General features: G+C 37.5%; 1 protein-coding gene across 1 annotated transcript in view; it reads right to left on the bottom strand.

The window, feature by feature from the left end:
* Positions 1–14,082, bottom strand: part of LOC582957 (pikachurin) — a 68,640-nt gene extending 54,558 nt beyond the window's left edge. The window contains exon 1 of the mRNA XM_030988651.1: positions 13,966–14,082. The gene's annotated coding sequence lies outside the window, so the exon portion shown is untranslated. The remainder of the gene's footprint in view (positions 1–13,965) is intronic.
* Between the last annotated feature and the right edge of the window lie 11,078 nt (positions 14,083–25,160).

The raw sequence follows: 25,160 nt of genomic DNA, 5'->3' as shown, positions 1-25,160 counted from the left end.
CAACCGCCTGTGTCGCGTCGTCTAGGTCTTGTAAGCGCAAAGATATTTTCACGAACCGGCACAGCCCATTGACTTATAACGGCGCGTGCTGGTTCGTGAAAATATGAATCATGCTTTTTGGCTCGTGTGTCGTTTTTGTCATTTGTGTAACCATGGATATCTCAAAAACTAAAGCGTTTTGGATGCTGAAATTTGGTGAAATGAAAGATTGTTGATAACTTATGCTAAAAATGCAAAAAAAATAAAAACTACATTTTGAAGGGATTTCGGTGGCTTGTGCCGGTTCGTGAAAACGGCGACGATATATCTGATTGATACAGTTATCTAATCCCCTGGTTACCTAATCCCATGGTTACTTTCATCCTAAAAACAAACAACTCGTCTGACACATGAAAGATCTCACTGACGAGTTGTGATTACATGTTGCCATGGCGACTGCATCTTTGGTTAGTGATAGAGCCGAGATGATCAGTGAAACAATCTGAAGGCAGTTATTCCATCGAGATCCACCTTTATTCATGGGTTAATTCCCATTCATGGGTGGCATGTGCCTTCAAGGATGTTCTCCATGAATTTTGATGAGACGTATCACTTTTCAATGAATATAAATGATTGTAGATGGTTAGGAAGCCTGTTTGGTATGTCTTGCTATACACCTATCTGTCATCTCCCCTTACCCCATGAGGACTTCCTGACATGGACGCCTAGGGGCCTACAACTCGAGGATAAAAATGTATACAAATGTGATCACGGTGATTCGTCTTATGAGATAGCTACAGCTTAATATGAAGGGAATATTGATAACCTGAAACAGACAAAAATCTCAGAGTGAAATAACAGGTCTTAAAGCCAGCACGGTTTGATTTTATGATCCCTAGCAGACTTGAGAAATTCTATATTATGTTCAGATCATCAACAGTTACTGCATAAGTTGAATAAATTATCAGTGAATGAAGTAAAGGGAAACCTTTGTTTTGTTTTTTAAAGATGGAGCCAGAGAGTTGTTAACTCTGTGTACCATAAAAGGATTGGAGTAAATGCCCTTCTGGTTCCAAACAGATAAAATCATTTATTCTCATTATTTGTTTGCTAATGTATGGCGCAATCTTTTTACCAAAATATCAAACTAACCAATATTGTTTCTGTGAACCTGCAATTCCAGGATATATATTTGTTTAGATAACAATACAATATAACTAGGTTTTCCTCAGATATACTTTTCATTGTCATCCTTGTACAAGGAAATGATAATGTGTCATTCATAGCAACTTCCAATGCAATAAGCTGTTCAAAATATTGATCTATTGTGTCCTTAGTTGATGGGATTACTTCAGTTCATTACAATACCGCTCCAGCGCTGGTATTAATTATCAAGAAAATGAATCAGCAGCCTTGGTATATTGAGTGTTTACTCCTCACCCACATTGCTGTGTTTGCACTTGCTTTATTATCGCGATAATAATCTTTGTGAACATTAGCTTCTAAATAATTACATTTTGTAGAATTTCTTTCAGTTGTGGTTGAATGTAGTGCATATTGATATAACATTCCAAATGAGGATACTTCAAAATACCAAATTAATGGAAGAAGAATACTCATTACAATCTTTTGAAGATGTCTATGCTTTGTGTTGAAATAATCTCTTTAGGCATATAACACTTTGCAAATGTATCTCTGTAATCTTTGAAGTCCTACCGTTTCCACAAGTCTATAGAGGGCAGGTGAGAACACACCTTGGCTGGTAACATCGTAATGCCAGGTACATGGCTCTAGATTCGTATTGATCTAATATCTATTTAATTAGTTTTGTGAGCGAGCTGACGAATGCAAAAACAAGAGCGTCATAACGTCTCCTGACACACAGTGGAGTTAGTGATGCATGATATGGTGAGCACTGTTTTTACTATTTTTATTGGAGGTTTTCAAACTTTTTAATCCTTCTTTCTATCCTAACAAGTTTTTGAATACATGAAAATTGCACCAAAATAAAGTTATTTTGCAATCTCACAAGCTCTAGTATATTGCTTGGTGTTTTAGAAAATATGGAAGTTATTCCAATCTTAAAATAGACTGATCAATTCTTTCTCTTTATGTAAACTGTTTTTTTTAATATCATTCCTTCTTCCCCCTCTCTCTCTCTCTCTCTCTCTCTCTCTCTCTCTCTCTCTCTCTCTCCCTCCCTCTCTATCCCTCTCTCCCTTTCCATTCTTATCTCAGCTGCATCATGTCACATCATGTTATTGTTCATCTAATGACATTTCATGTCATCCAATTTCCAGGATGCCTCTTCTGCCCCGCTTGCCCAATTAGTCCTCTGTCAGTGCACACTGTAATTATACCTGCCGAGCTAGACCTTTCCATCCACTCCATATTGATGCATCTCTGGGTGTTGAACCCCCTCTGATTTAAGAGATTAACTTCCAACTAATACTTTTAAGGAAGAAAAAGCAATCTATTAGCCAGCTTAGCAGGTAAAGACGCTTACAAAAACATATCACTTACCTGAGATGTTTATCTCACCCGGTCTTACACTTACGTCATGGAAAGTAAGGAAAAAATGCTATAAATGTTGCAAATTGATTTTACTGTAGATAAGATGTTCGTCTTACTCAGCAGTTTCAAGAAATGATATAGATCTTAATTGCATAGGATGGCTCTGCATACTCCAAGAAATATAACAAGTCAAGTGAATTCAGAATACTGTTGATTATGCAACCTCGTGTTCAGGAGCGGTTCTAGAAGACTAACTTGGGTCAAGGTTTTTTTTTTTTTTTTGGGGGGGGGGGGGGGGGGGGGCTCGGGGGTTCTTTCATTTATTTTCTACATCTACCTCACAAAAATTGGAGATGGGGCTTGAAAAAAGTTTGAGCCATCCCCCCCCCCCCCCCAAGAATTCCTTTGAACTGCTACTGCTTCTGTTAAATCCATCCCTGATACAAAGCAAGTTTATAAACTTACGATCTACTATCCTAAACACAATGAGAAAGAATAACAATTCCGAGTATTACTAACATCAGCAACATCAATATCATCCGGACAAAAAAAAAATGCATCATCTTTTCCTCCACTACCATTACTAACAATCTTGGAAATTTCCTGCAAATCTGCTTAGGACAAGATTAATCCTTTGGTGACTCGAATATGAATCTATGTCTCACCAGAGTGATGCGACAGACGCACAGAGGCATAACAATATCAAAATCAAATTAATCATATCACAAAAGCCGTCCCCCATCTTAATAACCTTGGGGGCGCGGAAATTAGTCTGCTAATGGTTGGAAGGGGCAACATCAGAAACGTCGCTAGGAAGATTTGTTTGTTAGGATGTTGGGTAATCAAGGCTCCATAGTTACATTGGTATAATGGAGGTTTATTGGATTAGGTGTAATTCTGATTATATCACCCTGAATCTGGCAAGCAAAAAAGCTTGGATGTTTTTCATCTGCACGTGAGGTTTCGAAGCTACAGGGTGAAGTATCGCATGATGCATAGTTTTCTTTGGGATTTTCTTTGACTTAATGATATTTTTGTTTTAATCTCAAAGATAAGCTTTGTTGAACAACCAAGCTTCATATAAATATTTAGATTATCATATTTGTGAGCTGATGAGAAATGCAAGCAAATAGGCCTCTACCTATTTGAGTCATGGCATATATTGAATAAAAATCTTATCTCTAACTCAAATATAAAAAACTTTTCTGGCTCTCGACAGATGACGTGATAAAACTCCTGTATTGAGCGTCTCTTATCAAGGTTGTAGGAATGTATTTTACTTCTTTCTGTAGAATCACATCACAAACACAAGAACCGTCTATCTCAATCAATAAAGTCATGTTCAAATACACAGCTCTCAGGTTTCACAAATGGACAGTTAATGTACGATGATGGTGCTCTAAATGATAGTCAAACATCTCCAAATTGAATCAAATGCATTCAAAACATCTCCCAGCTCTCCTGTTTCAAGTATTTTCTACTATTTCCACCTCACTGCGTTCCATTCGATCAATAATCGTAAGAGGAATCTCACTCCCCATACTTTCGATGAGATGAGATGTGTTCTATATCCTCCTACGTCTCATCATTCTAAACACATCCAAGGACATTCACGTGTCATCACATTTTGCTCTCCATTGAGCAGCATATTACATCCTTCATGCCGACTGAAGTGATTGGAAGAATATAAGATGAGGGAAGATGAGAAGGCTTGGTTGGGATGATTTAAATATCAAGAGGCAGTATAGTCTGAGGGGAAACCATCAGGGAAACTTTTTAAATGTTGATTGCTGAAGATAAGTTTGCAAATCCGAGACACTAAAAGGTTTCACTGCTAAAAAAAAACTTTCAGAATAAGACTTTAGATTTCCATCAGAAATTTCTCATGAATTATCAGATGAAAAAAATTGATTCTATTACTCATATTTTGGTTCATAAAACAGTCTGGATTTTGGATTTGGTCTTTTTTGGTTTGCATGTATATTTACAGACCCTTTCAAGAATCATATAACTTGGGATACCGTATATAACGGTGTATAAACCGCACTTTTTTGCCGCCGAAAAAATTTCAAAGTCGGGGGTGCGGTTTATACACGGTACACCAAAAAAAAAAAAAAAAAAAAAAAAAAAAATTTTTTTTTTTTTTTTTTAAAGTTTCAATTTATGCCCCTCCACCTGGCGCTATGCCTGGCAATGTCTCCCAGCTCGGTAATCGGTGTGTTGACTCACCACTCGGAAACTAGAACAACACTCAAATTTGTCTGTCATCTTGGTTTGAAAGTAATCTTTCTGATAGATCTCAATATGTAGTTTATAATAATAATTCCTCCAATTTTTCTTCTATTACATGGTGTACCACAAGGTTCTATCCTAGGTTCCTACTGTTTTTTAATTTACAGTACCGTAATGATCTTACACACAAAAAAAAAAAAAATCTCGGCAAAAAAAAAAAGTTTTTTTTTTTTTTTTTTTTTTTTTTTTTTTTTTTAAGGGCGAAAAAGAGGGGTGCGGTTAATACACGAGGGCGGTTTATACAACGTTATTTACGGTATATGTTTTCATATCAATTCCTTCGCGCTCCTTTTGGGAGATCAACCGACCCGCGCGCATTTTATATTACATGACATATTGTAAAATTCTCGACATCTTTTAACACTTTTCTTTACCATTAAAAATCGGAATTGAGTATAATATCCTCAATCGAGATATGAGAAGAAGGAAACATTTCCTTTACATTCCATGTAAAACCATGCCCTTACTTGAAAAAAAACCTCCGTCATTTTGACGTTAAACTTTACAATCCATTTAACTTTTTTTACTTTCTCATACATAATGTCCATTGATCGGTCGCACTGTGCTCGATTGCCTTTCAATATACCAATCTTTAACTTTGCAGCAACGCGTTTTGGGTCAAATTTGTAAATCCTCAATCCCAGACAATGACATATGATACATAAGCTTTTCATACATATAAAGTTCATTTTGATTGATTCATTTTTAGCCCCGTCAATTTTCATGTCAAATCATGCTTCATGTCCCATTTTAGAAGCCCGACCAAGGGTTTTGTGCCAGCTAGCCGTGTATGCATACATGTACGTAATGCTATGCATACACATATAACTGAACATGCATAAGTACAGTACATGTACGTACACACGCAGCGCAGCGCGTACAAGCGCACTGCACATTTCATTGGGTCAGTACCATTATGAAAATAGGGGAACAATGAGTGGGATGGGTTTAGTGCCGTAACAATAAACTTGCGCATTACATGCGTACGTATAATTAGAGCAATTTATGCACCCCCAAGAAATAATGAATACGGCCCGACCTCTCTACACACAGAACTGCACAGATACCGCACAGTCCGGTCAAGGCGGTACGCGAAGCGTTAAACTGCCAAATTTACAGAAATTGTGAGGAGCGCTTTTGCTATGAAAGGAATTGATATGGAATGAAATATTTAGAGCCAACATTTTAAAATATTTAAATCATCTAAATCGTCTGATTTCAACCTACAATGTACCTGTAATAATAACAATAATAGAAAAAACAAGAATGAGTAATTCAACCACATAACTGTATACCCGTTCTCTCAAATCGAAAGGAAATAAATAGGGATCCAACTTAACAGCCTGTCGTAAAGCTATGTAACAGCCTTTGCCTTTGGGGTTACTATTTCAGATTTCCAATCAATAAGCTGCAATTCACATCACTTCTTCATTGCTACCACGGGATCTAACAAACAAAAAAAGACATCAACATCCATGGAAAGCATACATCATCTACAGTACATCTGCTGAGGGCCAGAAGGGCATTAATCCATACTATGCTATATACGGTTAACATCTATCTGGCTCTCATCAAACAGCATGATGTACATTCAACATCACTGCAGACCTCATTCTTTCAGTGTTCATCTCTTCAGCCATGAATAATACCGGATACCAATTTTCAGAACATACATGCAGGCAGATGACACATCCATCAAGCATATTGTCATTGGATTGTATCATCAAAGAGGAAGAGCGAAGGACAATGCCAAAGAGGGAGGAGGAGGAGGAGGGGAGTGTATTATACATGTAGGAGGGGAATGGGATTAAAGGTCAAATCTGTATTCATCCTCCTCATCATCAACATCATTCTCATCCTTTCTTCTCCTCCTCACCCTTATCACCATCATCATAAACAACACCATCATCATCGCCATCACAATGTTCACAATCATCTCCATCACCACCACCATCATCATAGACCTACACATTATTAACATCATAGTTTTCATCATCATCATCATTGTTGTTGGTGTCAAAGTCACTGACATTGTGAGTCTGAATTGTAAAAATAATTGCATGAAGTCTCATCATCTTGCTCCAACTCTCAATTTGAATTCTCCATCTTCTTCTCTTCCAATTCTTTATCATCAACCCATCCCTCTTCAGATGACTTCTCATTCTCCATATGGTTTGCTTGTTCTCTTCAATGCCCATTCATACTATACTTCAATTCTTTTGCATTTCTTTCCATACTTTTCATAAATACAAAGAAAGTTTGTGACTCACTCCATTCGTTATGTGTGACACCCACACAAGAAGTACTCTGTACCATTCACAAAAGAGCTTTCTTCAAACATATTTTGGCATTTTGTTCATCTCTTTTGTACCTCCATCCCTACTCCCCCCCCCCCCCCCAAAAAAAAGTCTCTCTCCCTCTGTCTCTCTCTCTTTCTTTCTCCTCCTTCTCTTCAACCTTTCATTTCTTATACCTCTCTACAATGATCATAATCTTGCTAGCATTACTCTCGATAACAATTGAAACGTAGAATTGACTGTCAAATATTCCATTACTCCTCCACCCACGCAACTAGTCATAACCTGTCATGTTTGAGTACCTCATGAAAATAACAAGGCTTCCTCTCTCTCTCTCTTTCATTCTGACGAAACAGGGTCCTATAAAAAAAAGAGAAAGAGAGATAGAGAGAGAGTTGGAGAGAGAGAGAGAAATAAAGAGAGAGAGAGAGAGAGAGAGAGAGAGACATTGTGACAGAAAAAATATATCTAAGAATGCTGGGGAGAAAGATGAAGAGTATGACAAGGAGAAAGAATGAAAAGAGAGAGAAGCAAGAGAGGTTGAAAGGGGGAGACCACAGACACGAATCGCCTCCAGTTACAAACTTGTGCGTGGTGGATTGTTGGCAGTGCTCCGAAGCCCTACTCGATCCTTTCCTCTCTTCATTTTTTTCTCTCCTTTCGGTCTCACTTTTGGAGATATTAACCCGGCCCATCGCCACTGGTGTAATTACTCAATAAGAAATCAATGCGCCTGGAGAGCTTCACGCAAGAAGGGAAGAGAATACTTTCTCGGTCCATTGAAGCAACATTGCCTTACATAGTAATGGCTCTTATGTAAAATAACAAATCAAGTAGCAACCGGAAGCCAGTTGCATTGATTGTCGATGGTTGCATCTACCTTTGAAATTGACACAGAAAATGTACCTCCCGTGATACTCCTTGAAAAGTACCAACTTTTCCTCATCACTACATGTCATACCTTTTACCCAACTTCCATGTCTCTTCACTTCTGAAGATACATGTACATGCATGTTACAAGTGTGAACTATATTTTAAAGAATGTTCAAGTTAAAGGTAATACAAAGTTTTGGTATGGGGTCATGAATTTGGTTCAAATGAATATATTTGAAGCATACGTGATCCTACAATATTCAGTGATCGTTGTCGCGGTCGACATTGAGTCTCAAGTTATGAAATTGTAAATAACAAACTCTTTATGTTGTATAGCTCCCTCTCAAGGTCAAGATAATAATTAAGCCATGAAACAATGTTTCTTGACTAAAATCGACCAATTGGCTATTTCCATTTGGAAATTATATATCACAACTACATATTCTGAGATTTTAATGGTAGCAACTGCAATTGTATGGTAATAAGCGCTATTTGAAATTTATCAAAATTTACCAGGAGCACCGGTTAATTTTTATATTCAATTTTACTCGAAAGCAGATGTGTTTTAGGGGCTAAATGTTTAAGTGCTTATAATACATCTACAGGGGCATCCAAATATATCAAAATTGTAAAGAATCTCTAACCAGCCAATTTTCAAAATTTCCCAAAACTTTGTATTACCTTTAAGGTTTAGAGTGGGGAAAACACACCATCTAATTCAAGTAGACATTGAAACTTTGATAATTAAGCATTTCTTCCATCAACGGAAAACTATTGATGATTGATATTATACACACAAAACCTCAGTCCTGAAATAAATAAATCATTGTCAGTTCCAGATAAACTCCATACAGTTTAAAGCTTTTCTGGAATATATATGACATTCGAAAAGGTAGTTTAGAGGGAGTGTCTACAGGTACAGTGAAATTTAAACTTTAGTTTAATAACGTAATACTACATTCAATTATGCAAGAAAAGACTTTATAGCTTTCTTTGGAATAAATGGAAACAATATTGCACTTCTTCTTGACTACTACTACAGACCATGAACATGATTGCCTAGTATTTAATATTCAAATAGCAACTAGATCAGTCCAGCTTTTTAAAGTCATTTCATTCTACTTATGAATAATTCCTTTAATCAAACATCTACATGTACACCTAATCTATTTCATGACCATTTTTGTCCATTTACTAGAGGTCCTTAACAAATACATCTGCGCTCCGTCTTTTAAAGAGTTGATATCAATCACGACTATGTTCATAAGAGATAGGAAACTTGCGATTGATTGGAGGACTTAAAGATAAACTTTAGTACTGGTAATGCGATTGCATTGTGAAAGAAAAGGTGTGGAAAGGATCAGAAACAGTTGATCATGTAGCATGTAAGTATTGGTGTACACTGCAAGGTTCTGGAGTCATCAAAATCATAATAAATTTGACCGAGTCTTGGTAAAGTAACAAGCACATACACAGAAAGCTATGTATGGGACAACACGCATGTTGTCGGGGTTGGTACTACCTTGATTCCTTGTCTTTCTATGCTCATTACTCAGCCAGTATACATTTTCTTCCAAAATTGTTTGGCACATGTCATTTATTTGTAATCTTGAACATTCAGTGTAAGTTTCGTTTGATTCTGTAAGAAATAATTTTCTTTTTTTTTACCAGTACTCAACCTTCTCTTTAAGATTGATTTGGATCAATCATAACTCTTTATAAGGCAGGGCCCAGGATTTATCCAAAGCTATTCTAAGCTTCCCCAAAGCATGAAGCAAAAGCTTGAACCAATTCATCCAGCATAGGCCTCCAATCTAAAGCCCCAGTCCCATATAAAGCCGGACCAGCACGGACGAGCACGGACCACTCCGGACCATCCCGGACCATGGTATGGGGTGATCCGGGATGGTCCGGGATGTTTTGTTAAAAAAAGTGTGATGCTTTTAAGCTACAGTCCCATATACGTCCCGGACCGTCCCGGACCATCCCGGACCCCATCCGGGGTGATCCGGGATTCGGTCCGTGTTGACACCGTGTTGGCACCGGGGTGGTCCTGGATGGTCCTGGATGGTCCTGGATGGTCCTGGGCGGTCAATAACTCACTCCCGGACTGCCACGGATCAACACGGACCGCCCCGGCGCCACTACGGATGACCCCGGACCCAGCACGGTGGCTACACGGATCACCCCGGATCAAACTATTGTCCCGGACCGTCCCGGACCATCCCGGACCACCCCGGCAGTTTTTGACCGTCAAAAACATCCGGGGTCGACTCCCGGATCGCCCAGGACCATCCAGGACCATCCAGGACCATCCAGGACCACCCCGGTGCCAACACGGTGTCAACACGGACCGAATCCCGGATCACCCCGGATGGGGTCCGGGATGGTCCGGGACGGTCCGGGACGTATATGGGACTGTAGCTTTAGCAATCGTCATCACAGAATCGTTAAAACCACCCCTGACCAGCCTGGAGCAAAACGTGAAGATAAATCTGGTATTATACTGCGATGCTGGCATCAGGGATGTCGATTGCTGTTTAGTATTAAGAGGAGTGACGAAGATGAACCAGTAGTAATTACGGAATTATGAGAGTACAGAGGGGTTCCGAGGGCATATTAACACCGATATAGCTAGCAGTCGTGTAGAAGTGTGCAATCTCCATACATGATTAGAAAACCGTCCTGTTTTTAATTGTTTATCGGTGGATGAGAATCATCCCGGCAGGATCAACTGTTGTTCCCAAAACACAAATAAAACTTTTAACCTTTGATTGCTTCTAGCGCAAGTCCATCATGTGTATTTGACAACAAATTCAACCATGTTTCATCTTTCATATTCTTTTCTATGAATCATATTATGAATCATTTTAAAATTATATCTATTATTTGTTGTTCGAATACTTAGGGATTATGTCATGGTAATATCAATATTTCAATAAACGGCATATCTTGTAGAAATCACCTTGGGGCATCATTAAAGTATAATACCATGGAATATCTTAGATCATTGTCTGTCTTTGTAAATGCTTCTAAAGATAAAATACGACTGCATATTTTCATAAGTCATGTTTAAGCTAATCAAGTTTATCAGTTTCAAAAGTATAATTATAAGTAGAACATGTGATTATCCTCACTAGATTTGCACAGAATTTCGACTTGTAACTGTAGCCAACCCCACACCCCCCCCCCCTCCCCACTAAACAAAAAAAGGAACTTTGTGAGATTGCCTCTGAGATTTATTTTGTAATAAAGCTTTTATGGCTTAGGAAAATGCATTAGCTGACTATTATATTTCTCCTTTTCAATTCAAATCAAGGTTGCCGTCTTTAGAGATAAATCCATTAACTGTAAATCCATATAAATCAATATACTTGTGCCGTTTTCATTGACATCATATATATTACAACTTCTGGATTTAGATTTCTGAAGCCCCAAAATACACTATTATGTTCAAGTAATGAATGTAATATGAAATATTTAAGGTACTATTTCACATTTGAAAATAAATATTGCAAAATAAGTCCAAAGGCAAAGGATGATGGGAAGCAAGATTGTATGAAACAACGTATCAACGAAATATGAATTGAAATGATACTCCTCTAGTTATGATGGCATGCATGCCTATGACTTGGGGTTACATGTACTCATATCACGGTACAAATACAATTCTTATTGAAAGTTAACATTAATTTTCCCCTCATATAACATTGATCACTTTCCTGTCAAATTTCAGGTTTATTTCTTTTCACAGTCTAACTATATGGCAAATCAATGAAATATTAATCTACTTTTATGGTCAGTGTAAACATTTTAATAGGACTTTCATAACTCAGAGAACTATTGTTGACAAAACTTCTTTCCTTTGTGGGTTGGTCAAGGGTTAGAAACCAGAAGAAGAAAACTTAAAAGATAAAGGATATAATTGGGTCAACGATGAAAAAGGGAATATATTTTGCGGTCTGATAGCAAACACAAGGTCAGTAGCACTGGGTTGAATACCATGGGGGTCATTTTCTTACAATCAGTGGTCAATTTCTTGACCAAAAGGTGGATTTATTAGGCCATCAACCCCTTTCTATAATCCCAGAGTCTCATACTTGATCAGTTCACTATTCACTGCTACTTTATATACCGGGTAATAATAATCTACAACCCCAAATTGAACAAATGTTTATAATGATATCATCATGCGCGATAAAATGGTGTAACTTTCATAGAATGAAGCAACTCATGAGAGAAAAGCGTGCAGGAAGAAAAAGACAACACAAAAGATCAAATTAATGATCCAAACGTGGGATAAACTCAAATCAAAACAAGTCACAAAAAAGTAGTTGTCCCCCTGGCCATAATAAGAAGTAATATTATCCTGTGTATTCAAAATCTATACATATATATTACTCTTTATAAAGGTAAGCAGAAAGTAGACCACTAAATAAGAATTTGACATTTTGAAAATCATTTTCTGTTTTCTTTCAATAATGATCTCTAGCTTTATGTTCAATATTTTGAACAATAATATTTGTTGTTATGTCAACTAGTGATTCACAAATCTTCTCTTGGTCTACACCCTTTTCATGTCATTTTTCTTGAAATTGTATCAGACCTCTTCCAGATATTTGATAGGTAATTCTAGGTGACTGCTTCATACAAAATAAAACCCTTTCTTACTCCTGTCCACCACAATATAGTTATCATATATGCGAGATCAGATCTCACAATTATCTTCAAATATTTGTGGTCTAGACACTTTGGTGGACCTTTACACAAAACTCAATAGGTCAAACCTACCCCTCTGCGTGCCATGGTATCTATCCCTTTCACAGGAGATAAAGATCAAAATCATGCGATGGTATGGGAGATACCAAATAGACTGAAATGGATATCAATTTGGCATCACAAGAATAAATTTGTTTTCAAGATGGAAGACATTCATCTCCATACAAATGAAAAATATTGATTCTCACACAAAAATAGAAGCGGATGAAATATCTATGAGTGCATCACGCAAGTCCTCAGCAATAATACTACGGCAACTCATATATCTGGCTATTACTGATATAGGTTAAGGTTTGTTCAGATATGGCACGGTAGACCGCCGTAAAAAAGCCGCCGCTGTTGTTTTACATATAAAATGAATGGCAATTACACGCCACAAAGGACTTGTGCATATTCACTGAGTTCTGTGTTAAAAGATTTTAAAATTAGAAGTATATTACACTTCACATCATCATTTTTTAAAAAACGCAGCGATTTTGCCGCATCATATCTGAACAGGCCTTTAGAATTTGTTCTGACATCTCTGACTTACCCTCTATACCTGCTCATGGCATTGATTGAATGAAAAGTGAGAAAGGGGCAAAATATTAGGGTCATTTCAAGAGGGTAAGGTAGGGGGGGGCTAAATATGCTACAATCACTGGATTAATCTGATAATGATCAGCAATAAAATATGATTGACCTCAATATAACACTCTAAAGATAATGGAAAGAACCATTGTGATATAATATGATATGCCAGACAATGATCATCATTATTACCTAGTCATGACCTCACAAAGCACTTTACTATCTGCTACTTATTGGTGAAAAAGATTTGGCAATCCATTTATTCCAAAACATAACCTGTCTGGACAAATACTTTAAAGATACTCAATGAAGCAACTGTATTTGTGTTCCTACTTAGACCCAGACAAAGCAAACCATTTCCTGACCGTACGTGACCAGGAAAGCAATCCGCTATACAATCCTTCAATTGGCAACATGATAAAAAAGTTCAACCTTTCCATACAAATTGGGATTTTATTATAAAGGACTTCATGATATAGTTTCTGTTTATATAAACTCATTGTCTACATATTGTTCAGATTAATGACCTTTCAATTAAAATGTAGTCATGGGAAGAAAAGAAACAGTGTTGCCAATTTGAGTTGATGAATTAACCACTTTTAAACTTCCGTCCCGAATGTGTTAATGTACGTAGCACCTGTATTTGTGTGATTGTACTTACCTAGACAAAGGAAACCATTTCTTGAGAGAACATGTCCAGGAAAGCAAGCACATCTTAACCTCTTAGCAGCCGTCTCTACGCATATCTGTGAGCACGGATGCGTCTGGTCACATTTACCTGCAAGAGATAAGAGAATATATATATGTTTAAATTCATCTTTGATTAAGTACTAAGTTAACTTTTTAAGAAGAGGGCCAGTACTGATATTGACAATACATAGCTCTTACGGCCTTCTTGTGGCAAGATCAGAAAAATATACCATACAACTTTTACAAGTGATCAACAAGAGTAAAAGAAGAAAAAGTTCAACATTCAAATAAAAAAGAATGATCCCTTCCACCTTGAAATTTTGCCATGAAAACTTCAACTCAAGATGGACTCTCAGACTGGGAAAGTGAGTCATCAGAAGCACGACACCCCTCCCCTCTAACCATCTTGACCTATGACCTCCATTACAACCTGTCACACAGACTTGACCTCAGTTAAATGCCTTAATTTCGTTTGGTGGCTGGCATTGGGCTACAATTAAGGCTGAATACTTTTCCAGTTTCGGTTCCGTATTCAGAAGTCACCTTCTTCCTCGCTGCTTCTTATTTTTCTACTTTGAAATATTCTCTACCATTTTTGTTAGCTTGCTTCCTCTCTATCCTCTTTCTTTCTTGGACCATTTCATATTTTCCACCGTCTCCATCTTTCTCTATCTTTCTCTCTCTCTCTCTGATTTTCTTCTGCCTGCTCAAAATTTCTTTTCTGTCTTTTATACTTGCCATAACTCTCTATCTCTTCATATCCTATCTTTTCCTTACCCTCATTCTACATGTAATCTCCCTCCCCTCCCCTCCCCACTCTCTCTCTCTCTCTCTCTCTGTTAAATTTTCATCCTCCTTACGATCCCTCTCTATTTCTCCTTACTCATTCTCCCTTGCATGGTCCACCTCTCTGTCTCATTCATACTTTCACGTTTGTACTGTTTCTCTCTCTCTCTCTCTATCTATATATCTCTCTCTATATATCCATCCATCTCCTCTTGTCGCTCTTCATTTTCTCCCAATTGGGCCGTTTCTCACCCTTCAGCCCATCCACCCTGCTAAGGATCACGTCCAGGAATGTCTTGTTTTTCCACTTGTTCCATTAGCTTTACTCCAGCTCCCTCCGCCCTCCTTGAGTGACTAGCACCAGACACCCGTAAAAGGCCGGAAAGTAAGCTTCGTTTTCAGGACAAAATATTTTATAAACAGGGGTGTACTTGACCCTAACAGCCATCCATATTTCTTGGTCTATTTTTACAGCCTCCCAACTTGGCATTATTTGGTGAACTGAACAAATATGGGGAGTTTGAGAGAGTGACATCCTAATGCATCAATTCATCTTTTTATCTTTGCTCACTCAGCCCTACATATTCTGTGAAAGGTGCAAGATGTATTGAACATTATTGTAGGGAAACAACAAAATGGACAAAGCCAACTTCACTTCAGTAAATTGTTGCACCTGCCCTAGTTCAACACTTGGAGGGGGAAGAATATGCAACTCCCCCTGGAAGAAGCGAAAATAGGAAAGCATTAGTATATCTGTGAAACTTTATAATGATATGCATATGGAAATATTTCTAGGACGGAACTACCTTAAATGTTACAACGCATGTTTTCAGACAGCAATGACAGTATACAAGCATTCGCTTTATTACCCATACCCTTTTCATGACTTGACTGGATATACCACATTTGTATAAAAGAAACATCTGCCTTCCATACTACAAACCAACCGATCTTAAGATTTGAAAAGAAAAGAAAAAACAAACATTATTATCGGAAAGAGATCTACCCCTGTAAAATTAAAGGAGAAAAATATTTAAATTGAATGAATCTCATCCTTTTCATTTCTACATCAATAGACTCCTCTAAGCACCAGAGGGAGATGAAAGAATATTGATTCAGAACTGAACAAGTAGAAAGAACAGTCCCAAAGGAAATGAAACAAGTGTTTCGATTCAAAAAGCACATTTCCTACAGCAGTGCACACAGGAAAGGAGCGTTGTTTGTCTGCGGAAACTAGCCTATTGTCAACTCGACCATAAGAAAATGGGTTTCCTCTCCTGGCGGCCTGCATTTAAAACTTCAATTGTAGCAGTAAGTAAAAGGAGCAAGAATTTGGATGCAAAAGTGATGTTCATGAAGGCAATCTGACTTCGATCAAATTGAAAAGATGTGCAAAATGAAGAATTGGATAACTAATTTGCAAGTTATTTGAAAAAGGGATAATTTTTTTAAATAAGTATCTTAAATTTTTTAAAAGAAGGGAGAAGATTATATTTCCTCTTCTTTTCTTTGTTATTATTTTCTTTTGCAAGAAAATATAAAATAAAATATTGTTTAAATCATTTTTTTATCATTTCATTACAAAAATATTATTATGTAATGTACAAACGGAGGGAATTTGGAATGAGAAATTTCATGCCTTTGTGACAAGTTTCACAAAATGTAATGAGGGATACCTGGGTGAAAACATGGACTGGTCCATGTTGAAAATAAGTTGTTCTATACCTGCTCATGTTGCACAAGTGACAAAGGCATACCAGAAAGAATGTCCTCAAGAGTTAGAGCCCAGAGGAGACCACTACGCATACCACTGATCAATACCAACCATTCTTCCTGCATTGATCTGGTAGGAGGAAAACACTCCAAAGCATCTCATGGACTCATCATAAGTAACCCCTCAAAAGAAGTATGGATTCCCATTGTCCTAATATACCCACTGCCTTTGTTGACTTATGAGTTTTATTTGCTGTCATAATGTTTCACTATCAATGGATTAGGAAAACGCTTCAGACGGGCCGCAAACTTTCAAAAGGAACGAAACCAAACAACCTGCATTCAATCTTGATTCCAGACTATTTGTTGTTCGGTCTTTGGGGGTTAGAGAATATTGATTGAAAAAAAAAACGAAGATGGGACATTCGTCAGGCATGAAATAGAAAGATGCAAGCATAGATTTAGACTAGTTCCAAGGTGGATTAAAATCAATCGGACGACCACAAACTCGGTCAAGATCAAAATTTGATCAAGACCTGTCTTTGGTTACCCCGCTGTAGTCCTATAGGAGCAGCATTTGCAATAGGAATCTGTTTTACGATCCACTGGGAAAGTAGTCCAATTTCTAGGTCTTAGGAGATAGAATTGACCTCATCCAATACCACTGAGGGATACCAGACTGTCAAGACTGTTCTGTAATTCACTTATTCAATTTTCTAACTGGAATAGAATAGACTGTATTGACACAACAGGTGTTTACATGGAAATCTAGAAGTAAAAGCCAAAGTGGGGACACTCGAAATGGGTGTGACTGACCCGTGTAGATACTAGAAAGCTCTTCAAGAAGGCTACAAGTCAGGTGCCAGATTTTAGGCAACTTTAGCAAAGCATCCTAATATTTTGTGACTACAAATCAACACTGTCATAGAATAAAAGAGATATTTTTTTCCTAGAAAATAGATTACAATTTGTGTACCTACAAGCAGGACTTAAGGTAAATTAAACCATGTTTTAGATTGATCTAAATCTAATCTAATCTACTTGAAAAATGTGAGAAAAGTGAGAAAAGAGGGAGATAGCTACAGTCAGTAATAGGCCACTAAAGCAAAATATAAATTGCCGTTTAAAAACAAACAACTGTCAACAACACATCCCCTACAAAAAAGCATACAAAAACAAAACAAACAAACAAAATGACCAAATGCCAACAACACTTCTTCATCACTTCATCATATTTGCACAAACACATATTATGGAGGAGGCCTGAATGTGTGTTATATTTTACACATTGGGTGCCAACTGGCATAATGGAATGATTACTTTAACAGTTACACCCCTCACCTCTATGGCTTCTTCTATTAAACATTTATATTAGTGTTTACCATTAAGTGGTTTTCCTTATTCCTACTGTTCCGTTCAATGCAAATTCATGATAATAGTGAAAGCAGTATTACTAAGAAACCATGCCGTTTTATCACGAGTTGGTGGGTCACTGGCTTCATCTTGAGCTCTGGTATGGGAATCATATTTTGAGAGAAAATTGCTATGATTTATTCTGGATTTTTACCTGCAGAAGATTGGACCAGTGATATCAAAACAAACGCACAAAAGTACTTACAGAGCATTACCCAGATTTCCTTATCTTTCTATGCTCCTTACTCAGCCACTATACATTTTCTATCAAAATTGTTAGGCGCATGTCATTTATTTGTAATCTTGAGCATTCAGTGTACGTTTCGTTGGATTCCGTGTGGATTTATTTTTGGATATTTACCAGAACTCAAGTTTATCTTTAACCATCGATATTTCACATTCCAACTTGAAACATTCAAGGGAACGTTGCCATGCCAACTGTCAGGTTTCCCATGTACTAGGCCCCAGGTCCCTCTGCTATTCTAGCCTTTATCCTTCAGCATTAATTGAATCTTTTCTATTTCATCCTCTCCTTTCAACCAACCAACCAAACAGCCACGCTGTTATCATGTCCAATTTGTACAAATTATCTTCTTAGAGCCCGATAGAATGTTCAGCTGAACAATTCAAGGAACTTTCCTGAAGAGTTTGCCTTTTGTTGCTTTTATTGATTTTCAATGATTTTATTCCCTTTCGCAGCTCCCTGGATGAAAGAAATGGATGCAATTATCAGCTTGTAGAGGATGCTTCCCGACACACAGACCATTATCCCTCCGTTTAATCTGTCATCTATACAAGTCTCACTATCTATCGTCTGGTTTTGAGAACTCGTGTCTACCTTCTCCTTATATCTGTCATATAACTTATTCATTTATTTACTCAGCTCTCCTTCCCCCAAAAGTATTTATCAAGGAGTTCCTCATTTTTCAGACCTGCTGTTACATGTAGCTGTCTAGGCCTGTACCCCAATAACCTTTTCCACATTTTTTCTAATAAGAAATTTTGTTAAATTACGATTTGAGGAATCAATTTATAAGTTTATAGACACGGGGCAGTGGTATCATAGTATTCATACTAACTTGATGGGTAACTTTATGGGTAACTTTACCTTGGGGCTGACATAAAAACATAGTAAATTTAAACCAGTGTACATTTAACAACTACTTGTGAACATGTGGGCACAGTCGAGACAACATTTACAGAGATAAGAAGCAAATCTGATTTGGAGCCATTACTGGATAATGTTTTCCCTGACACAAAAAGGGGAATTGATGGCGTATGTTATGAAGAGACTAAATGGATACAATCTATAGCCTTTTCAACGAATTAATTGACATCTCTTGTTATCATTTATCTACTTAAGGAGTAAGATAATTACAGGATATACTGTATGTAGGTAAACTCTTAATGAGATAATGAGTAGTATGAGAAAGATAGTCATCAGAATAAAATTCACAACATAACCATTGAAAGTGTCCCCATGCCTCTCCAAATTAATGAGGCATTTCTAGACATTTGAAGGTGAATCATCCTGACAGCAAGTAACAATGAGAATAAAGCACAAGTATATATATTATATACAGACTTCTGTCGCTATGGCAACACATCAGTATCAGTGGATAAAGAGAGCCATCCATGCCTGAATGCTCCTAGAAATGTTTGCTTTCATCTTTATTTATTTCCAGACAGAGTATGACACATAATACCTTGAATAGTATAGATCTAAGCATCATTTAAAAAAACATAATTATGGGCTTAGATCAAATTAATCATTCTAAAATCACGCTGGCCTACAAAGAGATAAACAAGGATATTTAACCAACAAAACTGAATCTTAGCAAACATATAAATGAGGACAGTTTCTATTAGATGAATAAGATAGTAATCATTTGCAACAACATTTCATACAATGAGGACCGTGAGCACATACAAGGCTCGTTAATAATCAATACAAGTCGTAGGGTTACGACATGAGAAACTGAGCGAGCAAGATCTCCACTGAAAATGTTCTCTTGCGCGTGAGCAGCTGAATAGTATTTTGGAAAGAGAGACGCCAGGATTTACCGGCAGTGCCAGGATTTCTCGGGTGCTTCCGCCGGCGGGAAGTCCCTTTTGTTTACCGATGGGAAACCCACCTGCAGTAACCTGTATCACAACTTGAGTAATGTTCACTCTTCGCATGCAGAGGACCTCCAGGTGCATCCTCATTAGCCTGAACACGCTTGAACTTGAGATATTATTAGACAGATCAGTGATTCTTAGACAGAAAAAAACAACAGAGTTGGAACCACCCCATTTCCATTAGCTTCATTAGCTTGAGTCGAGTAATCTCCATCACTCTAGGAATAAGATTACGCATATGAGCATTATCTATGAAGTCCAAGTGCATCTTCACTGGTGAATTATCCCACGATTAGTGCAAATGAAGAAAAAAACCTGGATTAAACATTTACTTTACTAGTATTAAAAAGAACTGTTGCTGAGCTAGCGCCATGAGCGTCCCTGGATGGTGTGTGCGCTCTATAAGTTCACGCTATTATCATTATTATTATTATTATATGGGGTAATAGCATCAGCTGACATCCAAAGCACAAGGAGTAAAATATCCTGCTATTCGCATACCGGGTAATTGTCATGAATTATCTGAATCTATTTATAATCACAAATTATACACCACATCAAAATATTAAACCAGGCTATTTAAAAACTGATCTACAACCTGTAGTACATGTAGCTTGTCCTAGCTGTGACCAAGGAATAATTTCTTGCTGTGACTAGGTAAAATCCCCCTAGATCAGAAATGGTGGGCCATTTTAAAAGCTTGGGCTAATGAGGACAGGACCACGGAGAGAGCACTATTGATGGAGAGAGGTGAAGTGGTCTAGATGCAGGGGGGAGTTCAGAACAGTCACGAGTCACATGTACTTTGTGCTATACAGCCCCCATGAAAATAGAACATGCTTGTTTGGAATTGGGTCAAGTGCATGTTGACAGAGAAATGAGTTATGCATTCTCTTCTGCCCCAGGACATAATTCATTTCTTTATCTTCCATTGATGTGAAACAACTCTGTAACATGTATGTACATGTATGTACCATGTAGGGTCGGTGCAGTTATTTTTCACATGACTCCGTTTTTAATCCAATCTACACATTTACAGGTATGTCCTCTCTATTCTTACATGTATGTCTCCCTTTTACATTTTTATTTCATTGATATTTTACACAGCCATTTTTGCAGTAGATTTTTCTTTTTTAATTACATTAAAACAAATTCTACACCACTATCAATATTCTTCATTGCTATTTTAGGTCATTATAGTGATAAATACAGGGGCTCTTGATGTTCTAAATGTATTTCAATTCTTACCTTTTTTATATATGGCATGGTAGAAATTATCATCCTTCTACCCCCTCCCTGTCCCCCCCCCCCCCCCACCCCTCCCTCCTATAAGTGCAATTCTTTCACTTTCACTTTCCCTTTCCTAGATATCTCAACATTACACAATGCCTATGAATGCAATCCATCTTTCAACCAGAACACTGAGCAATCTTCATGTATGCTTGGCAAACATCCTTCAAATCCTGACCTTGATTTGAGAGAAAGAACTCAAAAGATTTTGTTCCACTCCAGCCAAGAAATTGAACAAGATCCTTTCACTTTTCAGCTCTCATCCTCCCCATTTCATCTCAACATCTGCCTTCCAAGCACTTTCAAAGTTTTCCCATCACTTGAGTCTTTTGGGTTGCTTATTTCAGTCATACATGTATACTGTATTTTTGGAGTAAGAAGGGTACTAACATTAATGCCCTTCTGGCTCTGAACAGACAATAACTGACAAACTGACAATTTTCTACAAACTTATTCCTTGATTAATATATCAAAGGTTTGAAAGCTCTGTAAATCTACATGAAAAGAAAAAGAAAATCAATTTTAATTAGAAATACTTTGAAATTACTGTATCAGCATATCTGGAACAAAACATGTCTGCAAAAATGTTGATTGGGCCATATCTGCCATTCACAACTACAACAAAAACTAGTAATAACAATAACAATAAAAACAATGTTGGAATATCATCATATATTTCTAATTATCTCCATGTAAAACAGCAGTTGTATTTGGTTGTCAAGGGCACATTGTTCATGATACATTAAAGCATCCCTTTAAAATCTAATGTCTGGTACATTTGCCATTCCCCTATCAGAGCTTTGAAGGCAGCTGTGTATTGAGTGGTGCTACATGAAATATCGTTCCATGTCAATCCTTCACAGCCTATCATCTTCTCCACTGATACTTGATCATCATCAGACTGTCACAGAACCCTTTCAGATGATATGAATCATTAAGAGGTGATCAGTCGTATGATTATTGTACACTGAATGACCATAGGTCCCGTGACTTTAGCGTTATTTGATGCGATCCTTGATTCTCAGAACAAAACTAAACTTGTCACATTCATATCGTACTACTCAACTCAGCACTGCTTACAAAACATGGTTACACATAGTTTAACAATCACACTCCAAGTTCCAACTTTTTTTTTAACAGTTTCCATGAACACAAATCCTTTTTGGTCCATCTGAGCAAATCAGATTGATCTGATTTTTTAACTTCTCAATGGAAATTTTACAATATTTTGATATATACGATATGCTAGTACTAAGAAAAATAAAGTTTCTTTAAGTTGCAGCTTCTTTAGTCCAGCATTCATTTTCTTATTACCTACCGGTATTGATTTAGATATTTGAGGTCACAATAGTATACAAAGATGTATATATATTAAATGCATGATTGCAAACAACCCTCTCCCATAATAATCAACTGAACTTAATGAACTATATTTCCCCTTCTTCACATTTCTGTTGATCTACCGGTATATCCAGTTATGATGTTGGTGTCTCATTCGCTGGGGTGCGAACTATCTTGCTGTCTGGGATGGCACAACATGAAATGTCATCTCCAGCCTGTCTGTCACTGCTTATATTCTCTGCCTGATCAATGATACCTGATAATAAACATTGTCCTCTCTCATGTTTTCATATTGCATAGACTACATTGACCATCTGACCTCATTATTCCCCCTTCTCCCCATATCTCTCTCTCTCTCTCTCTCTCTCTCTCTCTCTCCGTCCCTCTCCTCCTCCTCCTCTTTCTCTCCCCCTCCCTCTTTCCCCCTCCCTCTTTCCCACCTCCCTCTTTCCCCCTCCCTCTTTCCCACCTCCCTCTTTCCCCCTCCCTCTTTCCCACCTCCCTCTTCCCCCTCCCTCTTTCCCCCCCCCTCCCCCCCCCCCCCCCCCCCCTTCCCTCTTTCCCACCTCCCTCATTTCTTCGTCCCTCTTTCCCTCCCCCTCTCCCTTATTCTTCCTGTCCCCCTCCCTTTCTCTGTCTCACTCTCTGTAATTCTATCATCACATACCATCCCCATCCCGTCCTGTCTCTAACTACACTTTCTTCATCCCATCGTTCTTATATTCCCTCTCTCTCTCTCTCTCTCTCTCTCTCTCTCTCTCTCTTCCTCCTCCTTACTTCTCCCCCTCTCCGTCCCTCCTAAATTCTACCCCTCCCTCTCCTTCCATCTCTACCCCTCCCCTCCTTTCCCCTGATTCCATCTATACTTATTCTCTCCATTCCTGTTTCTGCATCTTCTTCAATCATTTGCATTTGCATTGCTATTGACCCTGCTTCAAACTACACATTGTTTTTCCGATCCACCCAACATTCCTTCTCTTCCCTATAAACATCCTGCATCCACAGCTCAAATCTTTTATTTGTACATGATCCATCTTCCTCTCTCTCTCATACCTCTCTACAATAAGTACAAGCACCTGCATTTCACTCACAATTTTTCTTGTTTGCCATTATTCATCTTAACCACATTGAGATCTAACTTGTACAAATGAATTCTGATTCATTCATCTATATTTAATGTTAACTAAAAGTTGGTAACAATCCTTATTTCATCTATACATTGTACTAACAAACTGAACTTGAAGTTTATCAGTGACTGACCTGCTGTACAGTGTACATGTAAACCTCATATTTCAGGAAATTGTGATGCAGGACCACAAAGGGAGTCAATTTAGCCCAGATTTACTTGGCATTACCGTATTTGCCGGCGTAAAGGCCGCACCGCCGTATAGGCCGCACCCCCGATTTTGACATTTAAAAAAAAAAAAAAAAAAAAAAAAAAAAAAAAAAAAAAAAAAAAAAAAAAAAAAATCGTTTTTTTTTTGTTTTTTGGTTGTTGTTGTTGTTTTGTTGCCGAAAACCCACGCGGGGAAGGACCTTCATTTAACATCGAGGTGCAGTTAAAGGCGCTGATTTGTGCTTGTAAACTTGTCACAAAATAATAGTAACAATGTCGTTTTTAGAAGAATGTGTAAGATCATTAATGTGAATTAAAAACAAAAGAGTACTAGGTCCTAGGATAGTACCTTGTGGTACACCATTTGTTATATAAAAAAAATTGAGGAATTATTATTATAAACTACATATTGAGATCTATTAGAAAGATTACTTTCAAACCAAGATGACAGACAAATTTTAGTGTTGTTGTAGTTTCCGAGTGGTGAGTCAACAATGATTACTGAGCTGGGAGACATTGCCAGGCATAGCGCCATAAATCAAAACTAAAAAAAAAAAAAAAAAAAAAAAAAAAAAAAAAAAAAAATCTTTTTTTTACTCTTTCGCCGCATAGGCCGCACCCCGACTTTTTGATATTTTTTCTTCCAAAAATACTGCGGCCTATACGCCGGCAAATACGGTAAGCCTCTTAAATATCCAATCAGTCCTCTGTAGATTCAGGAAGAATGAATGCAACCCAATAACGCTCAAAATAATGATGGTGTAATCATAACTGTTTGGAAACAGGATTTTAGTTTGTTATTCCATTAAATGGGTTTTGAGAATTAACTTGAAACCTCCTTTGTTAGGATGTTTGAGTAGTTCTAATCGACTGCACAAAGTTGAGTTGAAGTACACTTCAGGAACTCCTTGAAGTCAAGACCTACATCCAACACAGCTCCTGGTCTTAAAAGTCTTTCATTCTTTATAGAGTTATCAAGCTGTTTAGAAACAAATTAACAACAGGAAGTAATACACTAGTACTTGGAACCCATTTCATGAATCAAAGATATTGATTGTAAGCCTTCGTACAGGTCTATTTTGATTGGCAGTTGTTGTTAAGTCCACTTCAAATACTTTTAGAAGCTGATATCCAGCCAAGAGAGTTTTAGATCTTGTAAACACAAC

Source organism: Strongylocentrotus purpuratus, unplaced genomic scaffold (assembly GCF_000002235.5).
Source record: "Strongylocentrotus purpuratus isolate Spur 01 unplaced genomic scaffold, Spur_5.0 spur5_contig_840, whole genome shotgun sequence".
Taxonomy (NCBI): domain Eukaryota; kingdom Metazoa; phylum Echinodermata; class Echinoidea; order Camarodonta; family Strongylocentrotidae; genus Strongylocentrotus; species Strongylocentrotus purpuratus.
Note: the sequence above shows the minus strand (reverse complement) of the source record. Positions and strands in the feature narration are given on the sequence as shown.